The 8,373-nt window shown below is 42.3% G+C and overlaps 1 pseudogene; it reads right to left on the minus strand.

Annotated features, from left to right (window-relative positions):
* Positions 1-2,450: 2,450 nt before the first annotated feature.
* LOC107532616 (translationally-controlled tumor protein-like) lies at positions 2,451-3,464 on the minus strand (annotated as a pseudogene).
* Between the last annotated feature and the right edge of the window lie 4,909 nt (positions 3,465-8,373).

Consider the following 8,373-nt stretch of genomic DNA (forward strand, 5'->3'; position numbering starts at 1 on the left):
CTCAGAGTTACCTCAGCCTTGGGTCCAGAGCAGATGAGTTAGTTGTATTCCTTGAAAAAGGAAATTTCTGGAGGAAGTTTGTTTAACATCACACAGCTTCAGAGCCAATGCACCAGAACTGAAACCCAGGGTTCTGAGATCCAGACTCTTAGTGCAGTGTTCTTTCCACCAAAGCAAATTGCCATTTTCTTTCTTTCTTTCTTTCTTTCTTTCTTTCTTTCTTTCTTTCTTTCTTTCTTTCTTTCTTTCTTTCTTTCTTTCTTTCTTCCTTCCTTCCTTCCTTCCTTCCTTCCTTCCTTCCTTCCTTCCTTCCTTCCTTCCTTCCTCTCTTTTTTCTCTTTCTTTCTTTCTTTCTTTCTTTCTTTCTTTCTTTCTTTTCTTTCTTTCTTTCTTTCTTTCTTTCTTTCTTTCTTTCTTTTCTTCCTTCCTTCCTTCCTTCCTTCCTTCCTTCCTTCCTTCCTTCCTTCCTTCCTTCCTTCCTTCCTTCCTTCCTTCCTTCCTTTCTCTCTCTCTCTCTCTCTCTCTCTCTCTCTCTCTCTCTCTCTCTCTCTCCCTCCCTCCCTCCCTCCCTCCCTCCCTCCCTCCCTCCCTCCCTCCCTCTCTCTCTCTCTCTCTCTCTCTCTCTCTCTCTCTCTCCCCTTCTCTTCTCTCTCTCATTTTTTAGTTAATTCTCACCTGAGGATATTTTTTCCATTGATTTTCTAGAGAAAGTGGAAGGGAGGGAGGGGGAGAGAGACAGAGAAACATTGATGTGAGGGACACAAATGGATAGGTTGCCTTCCGCACATGCCCTGACTGGGGATCAAGCCCACAACCCAGGGACATGCCCTTAACTAGGAATCGAACCTGCGACCCTTCAGTGTGTGGGCCGATGCTCTAACCACTGAGCCACACCGGCCAGGGTGAAAGTCACCATTTTCTAAAGGTTGAATGTATTCTCTGGTCAGGCTCCCCCTCCAGATGGGCACAGCAGGCCTCTATTCACTGGTGAGGGCAGAGGAATCCCTGTCCTCAAAGGGGGAGGGAACAGGGAAGGATCTGCTAGCCTGTGGCCACCCTGAGGAAGTAGCTGTGGTCCTCTGCTGCTCAGGAGTCCCTTCTTCCCCCAACTTTCCTCCTGAGTTCTATTTTCGAGGTTCTCTGGAGACTGATCTCCGGCAGCCATGGGGAAACACTGTCACACTAGTTATTCTCACCAGCTATTCTCACTGACAGAATAACTGCCACATGGTTATTCTCGTACTAGTTTCATTCTCGTATCAATGAAGCTCTCCATTTAGGAGTCTGGATCTCAGGGTGGCTAATGAACAACTAACCACAGTGGCGTGGTTGGAAACTTCCCTTAAAAATGAGGAACTTAAAAATGGAAGAGTCTAATGTTTGTTGATCCAAGACCATTGTGCTTTATTCTGTCCCAAACAAACCTCGCATAACCCTAAATACAGAAAATAACAAGTGTTAATGAGGATATGGAGAACTTGGAAGCTTTGCACATTATTAGCGGGAATGTAAAATGTTACAGCCACTGTGGAAAACAGTTCCTCAAAAAAATTAAAAAAATACAATGATCATATTATCCAGCAATCCTACTTCTGAGTACAAACTTCCAAAAATTAAAAGCAGTGTCTGCAAGAGATATTTTTACTCCCATGTTTAGAGTAGGATTCTTCACTATAACTAAAACACGGAAGCACCCCTGTGTCCATTTATGGATTGCTGGATAAACAAATGTGGTCTATACATACATGGAATATTCTTCAGCCGTAAAAAGGGAGCAATCCTGGTACATGCTTCAGGATGGATGAACTTTGAGGACATCATGTTATGTAAAACAGGCTAATCACATAGAGACAAATACTGTATGATTTTACTTATACGAGGTTTCTAAATTAGTTAAATTCATAAAAACAGAAAGTTGAATGGTGGTTGTTTAATGGGTACTAGGTTTTGCAAGATGAAAAAGTTCTGAAGATTGGTTGTACAACAGTGTGAATATACTTAACACCACTGAAAAGTACACTTAAAAATGAGTAAGTTGGTAAATTTTTTTTTAATGTTTCTTTATTGTTGAGACCATTACAGATGTCCCCCTTTTAACTCCACCGATCCCCTCCACCCTACATCCATCCCAGCCCCAGGCCCTCCCCACACTAATGTCCACGTCCACAGGCCATGCCCATAAACATACAGGTTTCCTGATTAATCTCTTCCCACCCACACACCCCTCCCCGCCTTCCTTCTGAGATCCCTCAGTTTGTAAGTTAGTAAATTTTTAATTAAATTTTTTTAAAAAATTTATTGATTTTGGAGAGAAACATTGATTTGTTGTCCCACTTATTTTTGCATTCATTGGTTGATTCTTGTATGTGCCCTGAATAGAGACTGAACCCGCAACCTTGGCGAATCGGGATGATGCTCTAACCAACTGAGCTACCTGGCCAGGAAATGGATTTAAACATGTATTAAACTAAGAGGCATTCTTCCAAATGAGTTTAAATGCATTTTATTTTTAGACTACCTACATGACATGTTTTTCTAAAAACAATGCTTTCACGCCAAATAAATCAAGGTTAAAATAAATGAAGAGCTCCAGATAACTCAGTCCCATTTGTCCTAGTCCTGGTGTGTGGATGAAAAGCAGGAGCCAGTTATGACAGGTGATAGATCCCAATTGCCAAACTTGTTAAAACTTTTCCCTTTCTAAACCATCCTTAAAGAAAATCATATATGGGGTCACACTATCCTCAGGGTAGTCCCACAGAGCAACCATGCCATTTGGATTTATGTCTTCACCAAAAGAACTGGTAGGTCCTGACCACTGGGCTCAGTTGGTTGTGTGGTCCTGGGTTCAGTTGGAGTGTCATCCTGTACACCAAAAGATAGCAGGTTCCATTCCCAGTTAGGACACATGCACAGGTTGTGGGTTCAGTCCCTGGTTGGGGAGCTTGCGGATAGCAACTGATCATATTTTTCTCTCAAATCAATGTTTCTCTCTCTCTAAAATCAATTTTAAAAGAGGAAAAAGAAAGAACTGGTAGTTTCTGAACTTAGCAAGAAGGTGCTTGATTTGTTCTGTGCCCCTGTCATAAAATGTTTTACTCTTTCTGGTCTCTGTACTTCAAGTTTCCCTTTGATTTATTTCATGTAATCCTTGATGTACTTCTCGTAGGCTTCTTTTGTGAAGATGGTTTCCTGCAAATGAAGGTTCGTGACAATATCCACACCAGTGATTACTGTGCTTTCAGTATCTTTGCCCTCCAGGCCTTCAGTGGAGGCATTTCCAGCAATGAGTGAGTCATCAATGTTACCAGCTATCCTACTGACCATCTTCCGCTCCACCTCCAGGCACAGTGCATCAGCAATCTCCGGAATCTTGTAGATGTCAGAGAACATCTCATCATAGCTGATGAAGTCCAGTAGATGATCATGATGACAGATGGAAGGAGATGCTGGAGGCACTGGTAATACAGTTAGAGTGTGGACAGGAGGGAGGGGCATCAGGTGGAAAAGCCACACCTGTATTTTTTTCTTTAATGTATATTTTTATTGATTTTACAGACAGGAAGGGAGAGGGAGAGAGAGATAGAAATATCAGTGATGAGAGAGAGACATTGATCGGCTGCCTCCTGCATGCCCCTACTGGGGATCGAGCCTGCAACCTGGGCATGTGCCCTGATCAGGAATCAAACGTCGATCTCCTGGATCCTAGGTCGATGCTCAACCACTGAGGCACGCTGGCGGGGCAACACCTATATTCTTTATAGGAAAACTGCAGAAGACCAAAGACAGGGAGACTATATTAAAAGCATCCAGACAGCAACCAGATGAATAACCAACTACTGAAGGCAGGAGGTGAATGGGTAAATAACTGGTACCTCCATACAATATGTACATTGTACACTATACATGGAATATTCAGCTCTAAAAAGAAATAAGCTACCAAGTTATGAAGAGATCTGAAGGAATGCCTACTACTAAGTAAGAGAAGCCTATCTAAAAAGGTTACATACTATATGATTCCAGGTATATGACATTCTGGAAAAATGCAAATAAATTCTGCAAAGCTATGGGGCTTCTGATTAAGATGGCAGCGTAGGCAAGCACAGTACTTGGAACCTCCCACAACCACATCAAAATTACAACTAAACTACAGAAGAGACTGGTAGGAGTGGAGATGAGAACAGGCCGGTTCCAACCCACATGTGGTGATTAAAAATTGGAGGTATATCTCAGCTGTGGAGGTACCCCCTGAAGAGCCAAGGGTCCCAGCCCCACAGCAGGCCCCCCAGCTCAGGATTCCAGTGTCAGGAAGAGAAGTCCCCATAACTTCCGGCTGTGAAAACCATTGGGGATTGTGGCTGAGTGAGACAGAGGCTGCTGGAGACCCAGGCAGTCCTCTTAAAGGGCCCACCTATGGACTTACTTGAACTCATTTGCTCCAAATGCCTGTGCTGGGGCAGCAAAAGTGCCAGGGACATATGGGAAGGAACTGAATTGTTTGGCGCGAGGGTGAGAGTTGGAGAAGCAACTTCCTCTCAGACAGAGGTGCTGGCAGAGGCCATTATTCCTTTGCAGAATCTTCCCCTAAAAAGCCAGCAGGCAGGCTACCATAGCTGAGTCTCCATCAACCTAACACTGTTGGCCTTATCTTGATGATTCCTTGAGACCCCACCCAACGAACTTGTGGGCCCACCTAAGTTGTTTCCAGTGGCTTTTCCATACAAACAGCCTGTCTTGGCTCATGCTGCCAACTTTCCTAAAATCTCTCAAACAAGCAGCATCTGGCCTCTGTGTATCCTTTACCTCTTGCCAAGAGGCCCCAGGCCCAGCACTAGTGGCAGCAGGCTTTGGTTCCTGGCTTGGCCTTTCCCAGGCACCTCCAAGCCCAGCACAAGTAGAAGCCATTTGCAGATCACTTTGTAGCTCAGGCTGGGTGGTCCTGGGCAGGGCACAGGTGGCAGCTGACTTTGAGCTGCACCTCCCGGGAGGCCCCAGAGCCAGTGCACCCAGTGGATAGCTTCAAAGCCAACCATCTCTACAAGCAACACACTCAAGGGGTAAACTTGGCAGGTACCTGGGCCCCTCTGAAGTAAGTTCTGCTCCATGAGGTCAGTCCCTTCATAGCGATCTTCTAAGGTGGTCATGGCTAGTCCTTGAAGCTGACTGGCCTGGGGGTAAGTCCCTCCCATTGATGTGCCAACAGCAGTCAAGGCTCAACTACAACAGTAGGGTGCACACAGCCCTGGGGGGGACCTGGAGCACCCAGCCGGGGTGACTAGGAGTGCCACACCACTGGACATACACGACACCTACTACATAAGGCCACTCTACCAACAGCTCTACCTAATACACAGAAACAAACACAGGGAGGCTGCCAAAATGAGGAGACAAAGAAATATGTCCCAAATGAAACAAAAGAGCAAAACTCCAGAAAAAGAACTAAACAAAATGGAGACAAGCAATCTGCCAGATGCAGGGTTCAAAACAATGTCATAAGGATGCTCAATGAACTTAGGGGAAGAGTAGAGGAATTTGGTGAGAACTTCAACAAACAGATAGGAAACATAAAAATGGAAATAGAAAACATAAAAAAGAACCAGTCAGCAATGAAGAATACACTAACTGAAATGAAGAATACATTACAGGGAATGAATAGTAGAGTAAATGAAGCAGATGATCAGATCAGCAATTTGGAATATAAGGAAGCAAAAAAACCAGCCAATCAGAACAGCAAAAAGAAAAAAGAATCCAAAAAAATGAGGATAGTTTAAGCACCTCTAGGGCAACTTCAAGAGTACCAATATTTGCATCATGGGAGTGCCAGAAGGAGAAGAGAGAAAGCAAGAAATTGAAAACTTATTTGAAAAAATGATGACAGTAAACTTCCCTAACCTGGCGAAGGGAATAGATATACAAGTCCAGGAAGTTAGAGAGTCCCAAACAAGATAATCCCAAAAAGGTCCACACTAAGACACATCATAATTAAAATGCAAAAGATTAAAGACAAAGAGAAAATATTAAAAGCAGCAGGAGAAAAGCAGTTAGGTATGTACAAGGGAGCTCCCATAAGACTGCTAGCTGATTTCTCAATAGAAACTTTGCAGGCCAAAAGGGGTTGGCAAGAAATATTCCAAGTGATGAAAAGCAAGGACCTACAACCAAGATTAATCTACCCAGCAAAGCTATAATTTATAATCAAAGGACAGATAAAAGGTTTCCTAGCCTTGGCTGGTGTGGCTCAGTTGGTAGGAGCATTGCCCCTTGCACCAAAGGGTGGTGGGTTCAATTCCTGGTCAGGGCACGTGCAGAAAACAGCTGATCAATGTTTCTCTCACATTGATGCTTCTTTCCCTCTCTCTCTAAGATTAATTAAAAAAAAAAAAAAAAAGATTCTCAGACAAGAAAAAGCTAAAGGCATTTATCACCACCAAACTAGTATTACAAGAAATGTTAAAGGGTATTCTTTAAGAAGAAAAAGTAAATAAATAATATGAGTAATAGTATGGCAACAAGTATGCATTTATTAACAATTACTTTAAATGCAAATGATTAAATGCTCCAATCAAAGGACATGCAGTGGTTGAATAGATAACAAAACAAGACCCTTACATATGCTGTCTATATGTACTTACTTCTTTTTTTTTTTTTTTTTAATATATCTTTATTGATTTCAGAGAGAGGAAAGGAGAGGGAAAGAGGGAGATAGAAACATCAATGATGAGTCATTGATAAAGTCCACAACCGGGCATGTGCCCTGACTGGGAATTGAACCCTGATCGCCTGGATCCTAGGTTGACGCTCAACCGCTGAGCCACGCCCGGCCGGGCTATACGTACTTACTTCAGATTGAAAGACACACATATACTGATAGAAAAGGGATGGGAAAAGGTATTTCACACAAATGGAAATGAACAAACAACAAAAGCCTGGGTAGCAATACTTATCCAGACAAAACAGGCTTTATTTTTATTTATTGGTTTTTAGATAGAGAGGAAGGAGGAGGGGGAGAGGGAGAGAGAGAGAGAGAGAGAGAGACATCGATTTATTGTTCCACTTATTTATGCATTCAATGGTTGATTCTTTTTTTTTTTTTAAATATATCTTTATTGATTTCAGAGAGAGGAAAGGGGAGAGAGAGAGAGAGAGAGAGAGAAACATCAATGATGAGAGAGTCATTGATCGAGGCCACAACCCTGGCATGTGCCCTGACCAGGAATTGAACCCCGATCGCCTGGATCCTAGGTCAATGCTCAACCGCTGAGCCACGCCCGGCCGGGCAATGGTTGATTCTTGTATGTGCTATGACCAGGGATCAAACTGCAACCTTGGTGTTTTGGGACAAGGCTCTAAAGCAACTGAGCTACCTGGCCAGGACCAAAACAGACTTTAAAACAAAGGCTATAACAGGAGACAAAGAAGGATCTAGCAATTCCACTTCTGGGTATTTATCCAAAGAAACCCAAAATGTTAAATTGAAAAGACATACATCCATATGTTTATTGCACATTATTTATAATAGCCAAGCTATGGAAGCAACTGTGTCCATCGACATGAATGGATAAAGAAGGGGGGTATATATACAATGAAATGTGATTCAGCCGTAAAAGAGAATGAAATATTGCCATCTGCAACAACACTGATAGACCTAGAGGGTATTGTGCTGATTAAAATAAGTCAACAGAGAACTACAAAATGCCAGATGATTTCACTTATATGAGGAATCTAAAAAACAAACAAACAAGCAGAACAGAAATGGACTCATAGGTAGAACACTTTGGCAGTTGCAAGATGGGAGGGGGGATGGGAGGATGAATGGAAAAGGAAAAGGATTTCAAAGTACAAATTGGTAGTTATAGAACAGTCATGGGGATGTAAAGAACAGCACAGGGAATATGGTGAATAATATTGTAATAACTATATGGTTTCAGATGGGTACTAGATTTATCAGGGTCACCCCTTCATATGTTATATAAATGTCTAATCATGGGTTGCACACCTGAAACTAATGTAATATTGTACATCAACTGTAATTTAAAAATTAAAAAATATTTTAAAAAAAGAAATAAAATTCTGCAAAACTATGAAGATGGTAAAATGATCAGTGGTTGGCACGGGTTATTGAGGAGGGAGGGATAAATAGGCAGAGCTTGGGATTTTTAGGGCAGTGAAAGTTACTATAATGGTAAATACATAGCATTATACATTTGTCCAAACCCATAGAATATACAACGCCAAGAGTGAACTCTGATGAAAACTAAGGACTTTGAGTGATGATGTTGTGCTAAAGTAAATGCATCAGTTGTAACATATGTACCACTCTGGTGAAGGATATTGATAGTGAGAGAGGCTGTGTGTATATAGGAGTTGGGATAA

The sequence above is a fragment of the Miniopterus natalensis genome, chromosome 15 (genome assembly GCF_054644295.1).
Source record: "Miniopterus natalensis isolate mMinNat1 chromosome 15, mMinNat1.hap1, whole genome shotgun sequence".
In the NCBI taxonomy this organism is placed as follows: Eukaryota; Metazoa; Chordata; class Mammalia; order Chiroptera; family Miniopteridae; genus Miniopterus; species Miniopterus natalensis.